Source organism: Protopterus annectens, chromosome 17.part0 (genome assembly GCF_019279795.1).
Source record: "Protopterus annectens isolate FY-2018-M chromosome 17.part0, PAN1.0, whole genome shotgun sequence".
Classification (NCBI taxonomy): Eukaryota; Metazoa; Chordata; order Ceratodontiformes; family Protopteridae; genus Protopterus; species Protopterus annectens.
The window spans coordinates 717,275,045-717,292,469 of NC_056751.1; positions in this window are offsets into that span (position 1 = coordinate 717,275,045).

Sequence of the window (17,425 nt, forward strand, 5' to 3'; positions counted from 1 at the left end):
TAGATGGTCATTGTTAGCAGAGCAAATAAGTGAATATCACCAAGTGCTCCTGTCCATGAAAGACATAGGTGTCACCCCTGGGGTGAATTTGCTGTCTCCCATCCAGTTGTCAAGGTTGCATTTAAATTGTGTCATTGAGGAGCTCTGCTTCACGTAAAGTGGAGTTTATTGCAGAGGTGCAGCAATCTTTGGGAGACATATCTGTCTCTCCAACATGTTCTGCTTATGTCACAGGCTAGGTTAAGATCCCTGGAGCAAGTCACTCTTGTCCTATTTGATTTTCAGACATGCAGCATTTCCATTAGGGCAGGGTCAGAGATCACTCTGTAGGCCAAGCACAGCTCACCTCTCAGCAGTCTGTAGATACAGAGACAGGGCCATCAGTCTTTCCATGTAGGTCATGTTTTGGAGGTCCTCAATTTTCTTGGTTAGAAACCTCTGCGGTCTCTCTAGTTGTTGCAGGTGTCTGATGAGGTACATGCAAAAGGGAGCATTGTACTCAATCAATGGTCTAATGAGGGTTGAGTATAGAGGAGTTATAATATCCTTAGTCTTGGATATGATGTGCAATGTAGAAGGCTTTTCTTACTACTGTGGAGACATGGTGATTGAAATTTAAATTGCTGTCAATCTGTGTTCCCAAGTCTCTCACCACTGTGTTTGAGCTTGGGGTGGGGCTGCTATCTATAATGTAATTTGCAGTGGCTGCTTCTTTGAAAAAGGGGATAATGATGCACTTTTTTTACATTTAGGTTTATACCATGAGTCTGGCACCAGTCATTACTCTGCATTAACTGCTTTTGTAATATGTTAACATCACTGGGGGACTCAATTGCACCTAGTTTGCAGTCATCTGCCAACTTGGTAAGCCACAGGTCATCTACTTTTGCCTGGATGTCCAAGAAGTGGATTCCAAATAGTAGAGAGTCCAGCACAGATTCCTGTGGTACACTACCTGTAACTGGTCTACTGGTGTAGGTGGAATCCCCAACTTTGACAGCATGTGTTCTGTCAGTTAGCCAATTTGCTATCCATCTAGTGACTTATGGGTTAATTCCCAGCTGGAAGAGTTTCTCAATGTTACCTGAGTGGGGTATTGTGTCAAAGGCCGTGGCTAAGTCAAAATAGGCAGTATGTACTGCTTTGCTCTCATCCAGGCCTTTGGTGACATTCTCAAATAATTCCACCAGGTTTAATAAGCAAGACCTGCTCTTAAGGAAGCCAAACTGGGTTGGGTCAAGAGTTTGGTGGTCACCTACGTCCTTGTTGATAAGGTCCATGATGATTCTTTCCATAGCCTTGCAGATAAGGCTGGTTAGGCTTATGGGTCTATAGTTTCCAGGGTCAGTTGATGGACCCCCTTTTTGTAAAGAGATTACTGTTGCTGTTCTCCACTCTGCTGTAACAAAGTCAGTCCTCAGGTTAAGGCTGAAGAGAGTGCCAAGCATTTCATTAGGTCATGTTTTGCACTATTTAGTAAGCAGCCTGGGATGTCATCTGGTCCCATGGAGGCTGTATTTTTGACCTTGGAGAGGGCGGATATTACTTGCTCTTTGGAGATGCTAGGTAGTAGACTGGTGACAGAGATGCTTTGTGATGTGTCTGGTGGGGACAGGGGTGAAATTTGCACCACATCTGTCTGCCAGCAGGTTGACAATTTCTTCGGGTTCAGTGTGAGTAGTAACATACAAAGTCAGTTTGGCACATAACTGGGCATTCCCTTTAAGATTTTGGATATAGCTAAAGAAAGTCTTATAATTGTCTTTAGGTAGAGATGTCTCATTATTGGCTTTAGAGGACTTTACAAGATATCTGATTTGCTTGTTCAAGCTTTGGAGGGTATTATTCCTCTGGTAAGTGAGTTTTCTCTTGTTCTTGGATAACAGTTTATTTCTTTTGTTATATAACTTATATATACTTGCGGCCCACCAGGCTGGCCTGTTTCTTTGGGAAGACCTGATTTTGATCCTAACAAGTACAGCCAAGTATATACAGTTGTTTAAATGTCTATACAGGGAATTTGTGTACTCCTTTGCATTGGAGTCATTGTTGACTGTGTTAGTAGGGTTTGAAACTTTTTATACCCTCAATTAATAGGCTAAAGTTTGCTTTGGAGGAAATTTTCAATTTGTTTGCTCCTGTGGGGGTGTCTAGTCTGATCTTTACTTCAAACGAGAAAGATTTGTGGTTTGACCTCACCAGGGAGGGCAACACACAGGGGGTAGTGCATTGCCCCCCCCCCATGCTGGTGAGAAGCAGGTCCATGACATTCGAGCCCCTTCTAGGGATGCAGACTAGCTGTTGCAGAGCATTTGAATTAACAAAGTCCAGAAGCCTCAGGCTAATTGCATTTCTCCTTGTGTATGTTGTCCAGTCTATGAAAGGATAGTTGAACTCTCCCATGACCACAGTGTCTGGCTGTTTAGGGATAGACATAACAAAATATGCCACAAAACCACAAGCTTCTGTACAAAGCATCTTCAATATTATAGAAGCTTTCACTTAATCAACAGAAGTATAGTCAAGAAACTACACATTGCATGATAGAAAGATACATTTGATAGATCACTTTTATCAGAAATGCACAAACAGCTGCTAGATACTGTACTTATTGGGGCAGAAGAAAAAGTAAAAAAACTTCAAAGCTGTAGAAACACTGACTTAGACATACAATTACAGAGAGGCATTAACATGGAAGTACAGTTTTATCAAAAGGTACAAGTATAGAGAGAATTTTTTTTACAGGGAAGAAATAAGTTGTTTTTAAGGATGAATGTTTAAAATTGACAAAATAAAATAAAAAATGTCCTCTGCCAAACCTCATGGTACACAAGGGTGAAGTCCTGTTAATGGCCCATGTCTGTTGTGTTTCCATAATGGCACGGCTAGTGGGAGGGCCAGGTAGGTGAGGAGGGACTTGAAAGATAATTACCAGATAAACCATTCTGGGGTGGTGGGTTCAGCTAGGCCTACTGTATTAGCATTAACTACTGATGTATGGCTAATTATTTGTGGAAGCGAGTGGGTGGAGAACTTGTTGTCGAAGTTGTACTTGGTGCTAATAATTTAGGAAGTTAATCACATAAGGGAACATAGGTTCATAGGTTCATAGGTGTGTACTAGGCTAATGGCTAATGGCCCTGGAGCCTTTACAAGCCTAGCCCATAGAATTGCCCTGGCATCGTGCTGCCCGACATTAGTTTCCAGTGCCTCTATCGAGTAGCACCACCGGAGTGTTCCCTGGGGTGAACTTTCTATTTCCCATCCACTCATCAAGATTTCTCTTGAAGAGGGCCAGTGAGGTGCTCTGCTTGACATGTATGGGAAGTCTATTCCAGGGCATGGGCAGTCTCTGGGTTATGAGCCTGTCCCTCCAGCATGTTCTGTTGATTGTGGTAATGAGGTTGAGGTCTCTGGGATGTGTGGTGTGGAGGGGTTGGGATTTCTTTAGATGTAGCATTTCTAACAGAGCTGAATCAGACATGGCTTTGTAGGTCAAGCAGAGATTGCCTCTTAGTAGATGATATGAGACAGAGAATAACTGCAGCTTTTTGAGTCTGTCCATGTAGGACATGTGTTTAAGGCTTAGGATCCTCTTTGTGAGGTACCTTTGTGGCCTCTCCAGCTGTTGCAGGGTTCTATTGAGGTACATGCCAAATGGAGCATTATACTCAATGATTGGTCTAATGAGGGAAGAGTAGAGAGAGATGATGACCTCTTTCTTCCAGGATGCAAAACCCTTGGTAATGAGATGTGCCACATAGAAGGACTTTCTGACCACAGCGACAATGTGGTGGTCGAAGGAGAGGTTGCTGTCAACCTGTGTCCCCAGATCTCTTATAACATCTTCAGTGTTCAGTGGGCTCCCATCAAAGTGGTAATTAGTGGGAACTGAGTTTTTCCCAAGGGGGATGATGACACATTTTTTTGGCATTAAGCTGAAGGCCATGGTTTTGACACCAGTCATTGGTCTCAGTGAGGCCTTTCTGTAGGATGTCTGCATCACCTGGGGAGTTAATAATGGCTCCCAGCTTGCAGTCATCTGTGAACTTGGTCAGCCAGAGTTCCTCCGTGTTGGCCTGGACTTCTGAGAAGTAGATGCCAAATATGATAGGACCCAGGACTGATCCCTGTGGGACTCCACTTGTGACTGGTATGCAGTCTGAATTGGAGTCTGCTACATTTGCACTGTAGGTTCTACCTGTGAGACAATTTGCAACCCACCTGGTGATATAGGGGTTGATACCTAGATTGGTGAGTTTATCAATAGTTCCTGAGTGAAGAATGGTATCAAAGGCCTTGGCCAAATCGAGCTAGGTTGTATGAACAACCTTACCCTCATCCACAGGTCTGGTGACTGACTCAAAATAGTCGGCCAGACTGAGCAGGCATGCTCTCCCTTTCACAAAACCAAGTTGCATGGGATCCATAGTTTGAGATTACCTATATCCTTGTTAATTAGGTCCATGATGATTCACTCCATAGCCTTACATATCAGACTCATCAGGCTAATAGGTTCATAGGTGTGTACTAGGCTAACCACCCTGGAGCCTTTACAAGCCAAGCCCATAGGATCACGCTGGCATCGTGTCACTGATCTTATTTCCCAGTGCTTCTGTTGAGTAGAGCCACTGGAGTGATTCCCCAGGGTGAATTTTCTATTCCCCATCCACTCATCAAGATTTCTCTTGAAGAGGGCCAGTGAGGTCCTCTGTTTGACATATATGGGAAGTCTATTCCATAGCATGGCAGTATCTGGGTTATGAACGTGTCCCTTCAGCAAGTTCTGTTGATTGTGGTATTGGGGTTGAGGTCTCTGGAGCATGTGGTATGGAGAGATTGGGATTTCATTAGATGTAAGCATTTCTAACAGAGCTGGGTCAGACATGGCTTTGTAAGTCAAGCAGAGGTCACCTCTATGTAGGCTATATGAGACAGAGAATAGTTGGAGTTTTTTTGAGTCTGTCCATATAGGACACATGTTTAAGGCCTAGGATCCTCTTTGTGAGGCACTTTTGTGGCCTCTCCAGTTGTTGCAGGTGTGTAGTGAGGTACATGCCAAATGGGGCATTGTACTCAATGATTGGTCTAATGAGGGAAGAAGAGAGGGAGACAGTGATCCTTCACTGACCAGTCAGCCATTCTGAATCTGAACGTTGACTACTGAGAAGTGTTTAGGTGGGATGGAGCATGGACCTCCATAGAAGCAGCATCCAGCCTACTCCTTAATGCCTGACTATCTCTTCTGAGGGAACGAATGGGATGATAATGCCCCAAACAAGAATGGATGGGCTGTAGGGCTCTCACACAGTTTAGGGATGTCATGTTCTCACCCTTAGAAGAAAAAAAAATAAGAAAGTGGGGCACAGGAAGGGCAGAAATTGGGAAGGTCCCAGGGAGGACTACAAAAAAGCAAAATGAAAGTTTTTTGTCAACCGACCGAATGGCTGGGAAGATACATGAATGAAGGTGATCGAGAGATGTAGATATGGATTTTAATTATGTCATTGGTGTTCTGAGTTTCAAATCTAGCATGCACATGTGGAAAATAGGTCTATTACCACCTGTATCATGATGTTCTATAACAATATAATAACAGCTATGAATGAAAAATTGTGCTGTGATGTCATTTATAATAATTTAACCTCAGCATTTGACAGGGTCATGCACAAAACACTGATAAAAAAGTAGTACAACTAGGTATTGATGTACTCTTGATAAGATGGATAGCTGCGTGGCTTACAAATAGGACATGGCAAGTATTATACAGCAACTGGACAGGTGAATTCCTTGGTTACAGTCAGGGTGTCCCACAGGGCTCTGTCCTAGGCCCTTACTTGTTTAGATTGTATCTTTCAAGCCTAACTTTTTCATCTAAGGTGTTCTACAGTCTATACACAGATGACCTGAAACTGGGGTAAACTGATTACAAGTGTTACAGATAAGGCATGTCTGCAAAATAACAACTAAATTGACCATTTGGGTACAGGAGAATAATATGCTGATAAATACATCAAAACCTAAGCATACAAGATTTGGGAGACATAAACTGAAAGGTTAATATTTAATACAGTACACACTGATTGAAACTGTAGACTCATTTAAGGACCTGGGTATATTGGTAGATTCAGCTAAGAGTTTTTCTAATCATATCAACCAGTTGGTTAATGATAGCTATAGAACTATAGGTTGTATAAAAAGATTTATAAAGTCTAGGAGAGTAAAAATAATGAAGCCATTGTTTGTTAGTTACATTAGACCCAAACTTGAGTATGGAATACCAATATGGAAACCTTATAAGAAGACAAGCATGGGTAAACTGAAAAGAGTACAGTGGAAATATACCAAGGACATCCATGGATTGAAAATCTAAGTTATTATGAAAGACTAAAATATCTGAACTTGTACAGTGTCTCTTACAGATATCTAAGAGGAGATATTATTCAGGTACATAGGGCATTTAGGGACAACTAGCTCTGGGAATGTTTGGGGTTATCAAAAAGTACTAGAGAATCATCAGACAACCTATGTAGAAGATTCTATAGGAATGAGAAGTGTAATAACTGGTTCTCTGATAGAGTAGTCGATGCATGGAACAGACTACCAAATTACATTAAAGCAAGTACTAGTTTAGATATTTTTAAGAACAGCCTGGATACTTATTATGGGAACAAGCGTTTTGATATATTGGCAAGCTAGAAGGGCATTTATGCCCATGCTTGAAATATTTGTATGTATGCATGTATGTATGTATGTATGTATGTATGTATGTATGTATGTATCTAGTATACTAATGCTTTTACTTATGTTGGGAATATGATGCACTTCTGTCATAATGCATACATTTGAATATGCGGGTCCTTGTGCCAGAACTTGGCTGCAAATTAATTTAACATTAATTATCATAATATTGTCCTAATCTTCAGGCATTGTGTACTTATCAGGGTTCCACTGGTGATTTGAATACTGTTGTTTTTATTCATGTTGATACATGAATAAATCAGTCACTGTGCTCATTTCAGGTACTTGATAAAAAAGTCAGTCACTCTGTTAATCTCACTTCACTAGCTCATATGCAGACAGAATATTTATTCAAACCATTTCTTCTTTATGTGTATGACTAAAGGTTGTACATCCTAGGAGACTAAATTTACAATTACTAAAGTGTTACTGTACTGGTTGATATGGTTTACAAACACTGGGGTATGCATGTTGCCAGAAAACTCAGACCTGGAAAACCAGTGTGACAAAAATACTCTGGAGTGTATAACAAAATGGTGAGACAGGGCTCTAGCCGCATCCTTTTTCTATTGGATTTCAAAATAGAATTTATATGGTTTGCTTAGTGGCTATGAACTTGTGTTCAAAATATTTTAAGTGATTTCTTTAATAACTTGAGTTTTTGTTTATTTATACCACTTTTCATTATATTGGCTTACTCTAAGAAATGATTGGTGCCAAAGTCATGGCCTTAAACTCAATACAAAAAAATTTATTCTCATCCCATTTGGTAAGAGTGATATTCCTGCTAACCACCACATCAATAGCAGCACCCTATGAACGCACTCAGTGGTGAGAGACCTGGGCACACAGGTTGACAGCAACCTTAGCTTTGATCACCCTATTTCCACAGTGGTAAGAAGGGCATTCCGTATTGCTCATCTCATAAGTAAGGGCATTGCCTCCAGAAAAAAAAAGAAGTTATAACCTCCCTGTACTTTTCCCTCATCAGACCAATAATTGAGTACAATGCCCCTTTCAGTATGTACCTTTCGAAGCACCAGCAGCAACTGAAGAGACCATAAAGGTTCCTCACAAGGCAAATTCAAGGCCTTCAGCATCTGTCCTATGTTGATCATTTGAAATCAGTGTCACTTTATTCTGTTTCGTACAGACTACTCAGAGGTGATCTCTGCCTTGCATATAATGCAATTACTGACCCTGCTTTATTAGAACTGCTGCATATCTGCAAGTCAAATGGTACATGGGTTACTTGGTCTAAAGACCTTAACCTGGTATGTGACATTAATAGAACTGCTGGAGGGACAGATTTGTCTCCCAGAGGTTACCACACCTTTGGAATAGACTCCCACTTCATGTCAAACAGAACACCTCATTGGGCCTCTTCAAATGCAATCTGGATGACTGGATGGGTAACCATAAGTTCACCCGGGAGTTCCACCTGTGTCTCTCTTGGGCAGGGGTAATGGGTGCTGATTGTGGAAATAAGGGTATAACTTGGTTAGGCTTGTAAGGGCCTAGGGCCATTAGCCTCATAACTTCCTATGATCCTATGAACTGTCCAAATTCACTTCTAGCTGTGGTCTGTGTGTTGCCACTATCAGAATCTTTGTCAGCACAAAAAAAATAGGACAGCCCGAGAAGAACAAGGGCATTTCAGAGCTACATTTTTAAACAATTCTTATTATTTTTTCCCAGCATAAATAGTTATTACAAATTCATGTCAGCTAATAACAAAATGACAACTGCTATGTCCATACTCCATCTCCCTCTAAATATAATTACAAAAAAATACAAAAAGTCAGTGAAAAAATATAAAACCCAGACATTGCAAGCTTCCATTAAACAACTTTTAACCATTTTAACTTGGATTTCTGATAAGATGTACCACTAAACTTGTAAGGTAATTCAGTAAGAAATTATTTGCTCCAAAACTGAAGGATAAATCTTTTTAGTAAATGCAATGATTAAGATTACTTTACTGAGAGAAAATATGTCCCAGGCTGAAAAATCTCCCAGTAACAATTGAATGAATGAGGTGACTGAAACAATCACTAATGAATTGCTGATTATTTGAAGGGTAGCTTCCAATTATTTTATGATGCAAGGGCAACACCACCTGCACTCGAGCCAACTTTCCCATTATTTACAACTATGCCAGTAAGCTCCACTGTTGGTGGGATACCAAGCATTTAATTTTGGGGGAATTGTGTAGGTCTCATAAACAGATTTTATTTGAACTGGCAAATTCCTTGGAAAATGAATTTCTCTCAGTATTACAACCAAAGCTCATACATGTTTAACAAGATATGTATTCTATTTACTGACACTTCTTTAATAGGTGGGTAAACAGGTCATAGTATTTTTTTAGTCATGACCTGAGGCAGTGAACATTTTCGCTTTTTATTGAATGACATAGCCATAAACAATCTAACAGAAGAAATGTATAATTAGTCATATCTTACTCTGTGAACAATTCCACAGTTACAAACTATTTGGAAAATTAAAGCATTAGTTCTTTCAACAGAGCTTGACAAACAAAATAAGGAAACAAATAATTAGTTTGTTACAGCCACTGAAGTAAGGTTTAGTGATGTTTTGGATATTTGGAGTTAGCAGTCATGACAGAGGAGCTGTTAAAATCATCAGGCTATGGAAGAAATAGAACTTATTGAGAGAGGAAGTAAACATTAATATGCAAAATCTATATAGGTAGAAAGACATACAGACTTTGTACATACTGAATGAAAGAGAATAGAAAAGGCAAACTGTAAGTAATAATATTGTCACAAATATATAGCAGATGCACAATGACAAACAATAAAGTAATTAGCATATAAGTAATATTATTATTCTGTGTGTGTGGTAGATACAGAGTGTCAGATAGCAAAAACAGACAGCAAGCAATAAAATTGTTCCAAATAGTCAATGTGTAGTTGTCTGGTAAATGAGGGTCTACAGATGGTTTAAGAACTAGTATCATTAATCTTAGCAGGACAGCATAAGTACAAATAATATGGTATAGTTCTTAATTTAAAATAAACATGTATTACTGTAATTTGTGGAGGATCTTAACATATATAATAATTATCCTAGTTTATGGAAACAGGAGCATTTATAAAATTTAAAGACATACCCCTGGATTCAGCAAGCTCTGCATGAAGTGCAGGAATAGAGCAAGAGCTGCTGCTCGCAATATGGCCCGATGAGCAGTCCAGGAATGACCTCCCGCAATGTGCACGAGCGCTCCTACACTATTCCTGCACGGACACCACTGCTATATGCTAATTACCCCATTTGCAGCTGAAAACCATGCAAATGAGGTGAATTAGCGATCCAGGAAGCAGACAGGCATCTGTGCAGGAATAGTGCAACCTGCAGAAATGTATTCAGTTACTAACCGAATACATTTCTGAAAATTGCAAAACGGAAGCATAACAGCTCGAAAGAAAGCATGTATTCAATGTAGTAGGCATGTCAATGGCCAAATATATCACCATCGGCATGGGAAATAGTTGCAAAATTATAAAAAATAACTTTTATTTTTGGCCGATTTCGGCCGCTTAAGAGTAGGGCAGCTGTATGCAAATGGGATCGGCCCGAAAATAAGAAAAAAAAGTTGGAAATAAACTTTTAAACCCAAATCAGCATTTTGCCATAATAGTCAATGGCATGCATAAGACAACAATACCAGGGAATAGTGGTTGCTAAGGGGGGAAGGCTCAGTGTGAGTGTGGTAACTATGAATTAGCATTTTGGTTTATGCAAATGAGGGGATTGATACTGAATCACAGATTTCCTCTCAGTGTTAGCCTGCACCCAACTGTGTAGGTGCAGCAACACCATGGTATAGGTATAAGAGGTAGATGACCTCATAAGGGGGAGTGTCATGCATGCTGTAAGCTTATTGGAGCTCTGTGGCTGGTGTTTGCCCTTAGCTAAGTACAGCTAAGGAAGGGTGTGTGTCCGAGGCTACACTGCCTAAACAGATGTGCGCACCGCCATCGAGTTTTAAACAAACAACCCCCCCCCCCAAGAAATAGCAGCTCTGTTCACATCTGAGCATTTGTTATGTGCGGCGGCACCTCAGGGCTTAAATGGGAAGGCAATGGGAAGGGAAAACAGCAGTAGGAAGACAATCAAGGAGAACTAGAGTAGCTGGCAGGTGAAATGTATCAGAATCAGCCAATTACATATAGAACAGCCTAGTACACTACTATAATCTATGCAAACACCTTCCAGTCTGTTTTTTCCTACAAACTTTACACCACCGGTGTACACAGATGGGGAAATTTTACCTGACAAAACTAACAAAATGTTAGGGGATGCTGTTGCTCTCATACATCAATATGTGGAAGAGGCTGAGGATGGTGAGGATGAGAATGCTGACAACCAACCCACAGTGAGGAGAAGGAGAAAAGTGTACAGACCCAGGGTAACCTACCAGGGGCTACATGAGCTGGAGATAGTGGAGCGCTATAGGGTGGACAGGGACATTCTACAGCAAATTGTTGAGCTGTGCCGGCCACACCTCACACAAAGAACCAACAGAGGGGAACCCATCCCAATGGATAACAAGGTATGGGTAGGTTTAAGAATACTAGCCACAGGTACCTTCCAAAGGCCAACTGGGGATATCATGGGGATTTCACAGGCATCAGCATCCAGGGTACGCCACCAGTTCCTGGATGCCATGTCAGCACATGCCGGTGAGCACATATATTTCCTCAACACCCTTGAGGCATTGACCAGCAATATGCATCTCTTCCACCAAATAGCAGAATACCCTAAGGTAGTGGGTGCTATAGACTGCACGCACATACACATCAAAGCACCACCTGGCAAGTGGGGTAGGGTCTACATAAACCACAAGGGCTTCCTCTCCATCAGCAGCCAGGTTGTGTGCAATGCCCAGGGCATTATCTTAAATGTGTGTGCTGGCAGCCCTGGAAGCTATCAAGACTCCCACATCTGGCATATGACACAGCTGTACCAGTCATTTGCCAGTGGGGACATTTCATATGGCCACCTAGTGGGGGATGCTGGTTACGCACTGGAGCCGTGGCTAATGATGCCCTTCAGAAATGAACAAGAACTCCATAATGAGAAACATGCACAAACCAGAATCACAATAGAGCATGTGTTGGGATGATCATGTCCTAATTCCACTGCCTGGACATATCTGGTGGAGCCTTGCAGTACTCTTTAGCTACATGTACACAAATGTTCATAGTATGTGCCATGCTACACAATGAGATCCTGCAGAAACAGCATGGGGCAAGGCCAAACAGCCACCCACCATTGCCAAGGCCATCACAGGCACAGAGGGACTTGGAGGAGGAACTACCTGAGCCTGCTCATGTAGGCAGAAGGAGGCGTTCCCAGTATGCCCAGGCCTTGGCAAAGAGAGAATGCATAGCACATACACTGACACGGTAGGGACCCAGGGAATGACACCTCTCTCTGACTCGCATATACAGTAAAAGGGGTGCCAAACATGACTCTACTTGTGCTTTAACATGTATAGGGAGTGTACTATGTGCATAAAACATAGTCAGCCGTCCAGCACCATCTTCAATACTGGCACAGCCACAAGGTAAGTCAGTCTTCCTATCAACTGCTGAATGGTGTAGTATGTACTGATAGTTGTATGTATATTATGGATGTGAGCATGCAAGGGAACTGGGTGGCTGAATGGGATGGCAGCAGATAGTGTACACCTATACGGGTAGCATGAAATCCATAACAAATACTGCTGTCAACATACTAGACAGTACTAGACAAGGTGTCAAATCCCACTGCAGTACATGTGGTGGCGCAAATGTGTGCCCATAGGACACACACATGCTTGTCAGTGCAGCTCACATACCCACAACCAGCCTCAGCCAGCAGGACAGGTGTAGATGACCATAAAGAAAGGCTGGGCTAAGGCCTCCAATTAATGGCAATGGTTAACAGTCCCCCTCCAGACCTACACAGATAGACTACAACAGGTCTGGCAGTTGTTTGTCAGTTCTGAAGGGTAAGAAGTCTGAAACTCAAATGTAGGTCAATAACACCTAAGATCTGTACATTACTGATATGCCTCCAGTCTGCATGATAGGTTAGAATACAAAATGAAATGGAAGCCAGCAGAGTACCTGAAATACCAGTACAGTCATAGCAAATGTTTAAAGTCATCAGGTGTGCCCCCCCCCCCACAATCCCCATTTAGAAATGCAGTAACATGTAAGTGTGAGGTATAATAACAGTGGAGCACAGATTACCCGAGCTGGCCCAATCTATTGCTGCATGTGTACAATATGCAGGGGTCCATGTATTAGGTTGTCGTGTGTTCAATACTGTGTGGAAGTGGTCAGCATGTAGTCATGGAGGGTTGTGTCTCTGTGGCCTATGGGCAGTACTGTGGATGACAGGGCCATGTTCTGACAACTGCAGTGCCAACCACAATGCTTCTCAGCAATGCCCATGTCAGCAGTCATCCATACTCACTGTCCAGATGTCAATATCTGTCACTGTCTGAAAGATGGACATTCAATGAATGTGGGCCCATACCTACACACAGTATACAGGTGGAAGTACCCTAGACAGAGTACATAAAATGTAACTGTCAATTGCACACAACTCTGGAATTGTACTGTCTGTGTAGTATGGAATACTGATGTAGTCTGGACTATCACTGGCAGACCACAAAAGGCACAGTTATGAAGTAATGAGAGACTGCCTATGTCCATGCACAAGGCAGCATAAGGGGAATGTCCTAGGTATATCTGTGAGTCAGCTGCAAGTAGCTTCCATATCACACATGCACTCAGCTCACCCCACCATCAGCCACAGGTTTATCACGTCATATCCTTGCTGTTGGGAATGAGTACAGCATGGCCCCACTTCTGTATGGGAATACCCACAGAATGTAGCATGCTGAAAAGGTGTCCTATGCAGGTGTGTCCCTAAGCACCCTGCATGCATCCAGACCAATGGGTCAATATGTACAGGAACTATTGCCATTAACACCTCAAACACTTACCCTGTCACCCCAGGGGAATCCACTGCCTCACAGCCTTGGAATGTAGGAGTGACAGAATGCACTGGCCTGCTACAGATGGCCTGCATTACTACCAAATGGCCTACAGTCCTCTTGCAAAGGCCTGTGCCTCACCCGCAGTGCCAGTGTATGGTATCTCATGGGGTGCCAAATAAACTACCAAAGTCAACAGAACACAAATGCAAGGCCATATTGACAAATCCCAGTAGCATCCCCCTATGTCCTACTGCATGAACTGGGGGCAAATCCATAAATACCGCTGAGATGAAGGGCCAACTGTACGGATACTTCCCAGATATCACTTTCATAATGTTAGGATGAGAATAGAAAAACAGATTGGGGGGTGAAGATGCATGGACATCATTGAGTGTGTGAAGTCTGAAACTCTGATGTGTGCACATACTACCCCTGCCTGAAAACCCAGTAATGGGTGGCTACAAACCTGTTTGTAAACCATAATGTGAAGTGGAACTGACAAAATATATGATCCCTGCCTCTGGGTAACCTGGGTGAATCTGTACAGCTGAGAGGTATGGCCACAGCAGGATATGGCCATTTTGTTAAGTTGATATATGTACAACAAGGGGATCCTCATCCACCATACTAGCAAGGTGCTGGACCATTTACACAGACCCATCAGCAAGTGTCTGTAGCTATCCCTCCAGAATGGCAGGAGTGTGCAAGAATGTGTTGGCTGTGGACCACAATACTGGACTCAGCTTCATTTATCTTGTATTTCCCAGTAAATAACTGTGAGCAAATAATTATATCTGTCAGTAGTTGATGACATAATACATCACAGTGTAAAACAGTACATGTCTGAATATCTCTGCTAACACCAACCATGTAACACAAGCAGCACAGACAGCAACAGTTGCAGTATCCCCCTAGCTGTCGCCCATCGTGACTCCATTTTATCAACCTATCTACAGATATCCTGCAGAAACAGGTTTCTATCTGTAGCTTGAGAACACCAAACCCTAGACTGGAGTACAACCCTACCTGGAATGGATTCACACACTCAGTACAGAAGGTCATACTGGGCATGCTCCTACACTTAGGAAATAAAGCCCATGTCTAACAACACAGTGGACTATACATATCTGTCATTTGCAGATGTCTGTGCACACACATCAAATTGTACACCATTTATGCCTCACACACACATTGGATAGGAATACTCACACATATCCAAGGCCAACACACTATAATATGTCAAACATACACACACACAGATGTGGGGAAGAGAGAGACAGACAGTGTCAGATAAAATTCCATTATAAGGCCTGTCCCACCCACTACACATTCAATTGGCTGATATCGCATGATGTGCTGATGTCAATCACTGTACACATTCCTTTTGGTAACCCTCATCCCTATAGTGTCTGTGACGCTTGTGATAACTGTATAACACAATAGTAAAAAATAGTATTCATGTAGCATTTGTATACTCAGTCCTGTCACATGTAATGTGGTGTGTGACTTTGTGTGTGTGTGTGTGTGTGTGTGTGTGTGTGTGTGTGTGTGTGTGTGTGTGTGTGTGTGTGTGTGTGTGTGTGTGTGTTTCCAGAGGCATGAGTTATGGCCCATTCACACATACTGCACTTCCCATTGCTCATGTTGGCACTCCTGCTGATGTCAGTCACTTTGAAATAACCCTTTGGCCAAATCTCAGTCCTATAACCTCTGTGGTGCTTGTGATAACTGGGTAATACCGTAGTATAGCAAACTAGTTAAGTAGGAGTTCTACTTCTTGTCCTGGCAACTGTAAGAATGTTTGTGTGTGAGTTGTTGTTGACACCTGCTTTTGTGGTCATTCACACTTACTGCACTTCCCTCACCCCTCCTTTATCACTGCAACTGTCACTCACCTTCAAAGATACCTTTAGACAGTTCTCCAACATATAATTGCCGTCGTGCTTGCGATACCTGTGTAATACAATAGTGTAGCAAACTAGTCAGATAGGACTTCTAATCTTGGTCCTGGCACCTGTGAAAATGTGTGTGAGAGTATGTGAGTCTTTGTTGACACCTGCTTTTGTGGTCATTCACACTTACTGCACTTCTCTCACCCCTCCATTAGCACTGCAGCTGATGTCACTCACCTTGAAAGATACCTTTGGACAACTCTTCAACATATAACTGCTGTGGCACTTGGGATAACTGCATAACACTACAGTACCAATACATAGCAAGATGGGGAATTGAAACTCAGTACTGGCAAGTGTGTGTGTCATCAGTATCCTGTGTTGGTGTGATTGTGAAAATAACAGGATCCATTGCAGGGTGGGTTTTGCTACATATGTCCCAATGTCACATTACAAGACCAACAGTTGTTAAAGACCGTAGAAGTTGTTGTAGACAATACACAGCCATATATTTATATATAGGCAACCATGATAATACCCAGAGATCTCTCTCCACCCACAGATCATACACAAACATGCTTGGCTCCCCCCCCCTCTCTGGTGCATGTGGAAAAATGCATCTGTTTTGCATAGGTAGCAGCTTGACATTGGTATGTAATGCTCATGATCAGCTGAAGACCTGTGCACGAATTGGAGTCCTCCACTTGCTAATTGCATGTGGAACACCTGTGGTATCATTCCTATAGCCAATTGCATGGAAACGCACTCCTATAAGTAAGCAGTGCAAGTGGGTGTTGGCCCTTCTCCCTCACTGTGAGCAGGACTTCATGTATGTGTGTGACAAACAGCATCACAGAGGTAGTTGGAAATAGCTCTTACAACAAACTCAGTGGATATAGGCCAAAAAACTAGAGGGGGGTGTTCCAGACACGGGGACAGATGTAGGTATTGCTGTTCTACATTTGAAGTAATATTGGTTTAACAGGGTTTGTGTGGATATGGCTGTTCTGCATGATTTAAAGTCTGGCATGCCAGTGTTATGTGGTTGAGAAAACTCTCACCTGTAGGGCTATCTGCAGACTGTCCAGAATTTGGAGCCTGAGATTTGGTGTGTTACTCACACATTTTCTGACTTCATAAATGCAGTAGCATATTCTGATTATTATATTCAAGAAATGGTAACATCCATGTGTGTTACTGACTTCATATCCCTTAGAAGAGATATGTCACAACAAACCCTGTTACACCACCAATGTTCTCAGTTTATAACTGCAATATTTCAATATTGGCCCTGTGTTTGTGCCTCTGTCCCCCAAGTCTGTCACCCTTCATTCATATGTCATGCAGTAAGAGGTGGATATGAACAGTATACCATTATTTACTGACAAAATTCCTGATATCAAGCCAGTGATATATCAGACTGCCTGACATGCAATGTATAGGAGGCCTAATAGTTGATGACATAACCTGGATATTCTGTGGTAGTCTGTACAGTAGTGAGGTCTGTGTACTTACAGTGATTGTTGACAGAGTGTCTGTATTATGTAGCAGTGTATCGTGATCATGTTATTTGGCCTGTGTACAGACTGGGGTAGATGTCAGTGTTCTTGGTCCTGTTCTATCTGATGCTGCGTGCTGCTCCAGTTTCTGATACCCTGTCAGTCTATATGTTTGTAAGGTCAGACTGAGACATGTCCCATACCACAGTCAGGCATCAGACTACACTGTGAAATGGGCCAGTATGTGTAGGGTTAGTGTGTGAGTGGCAAAC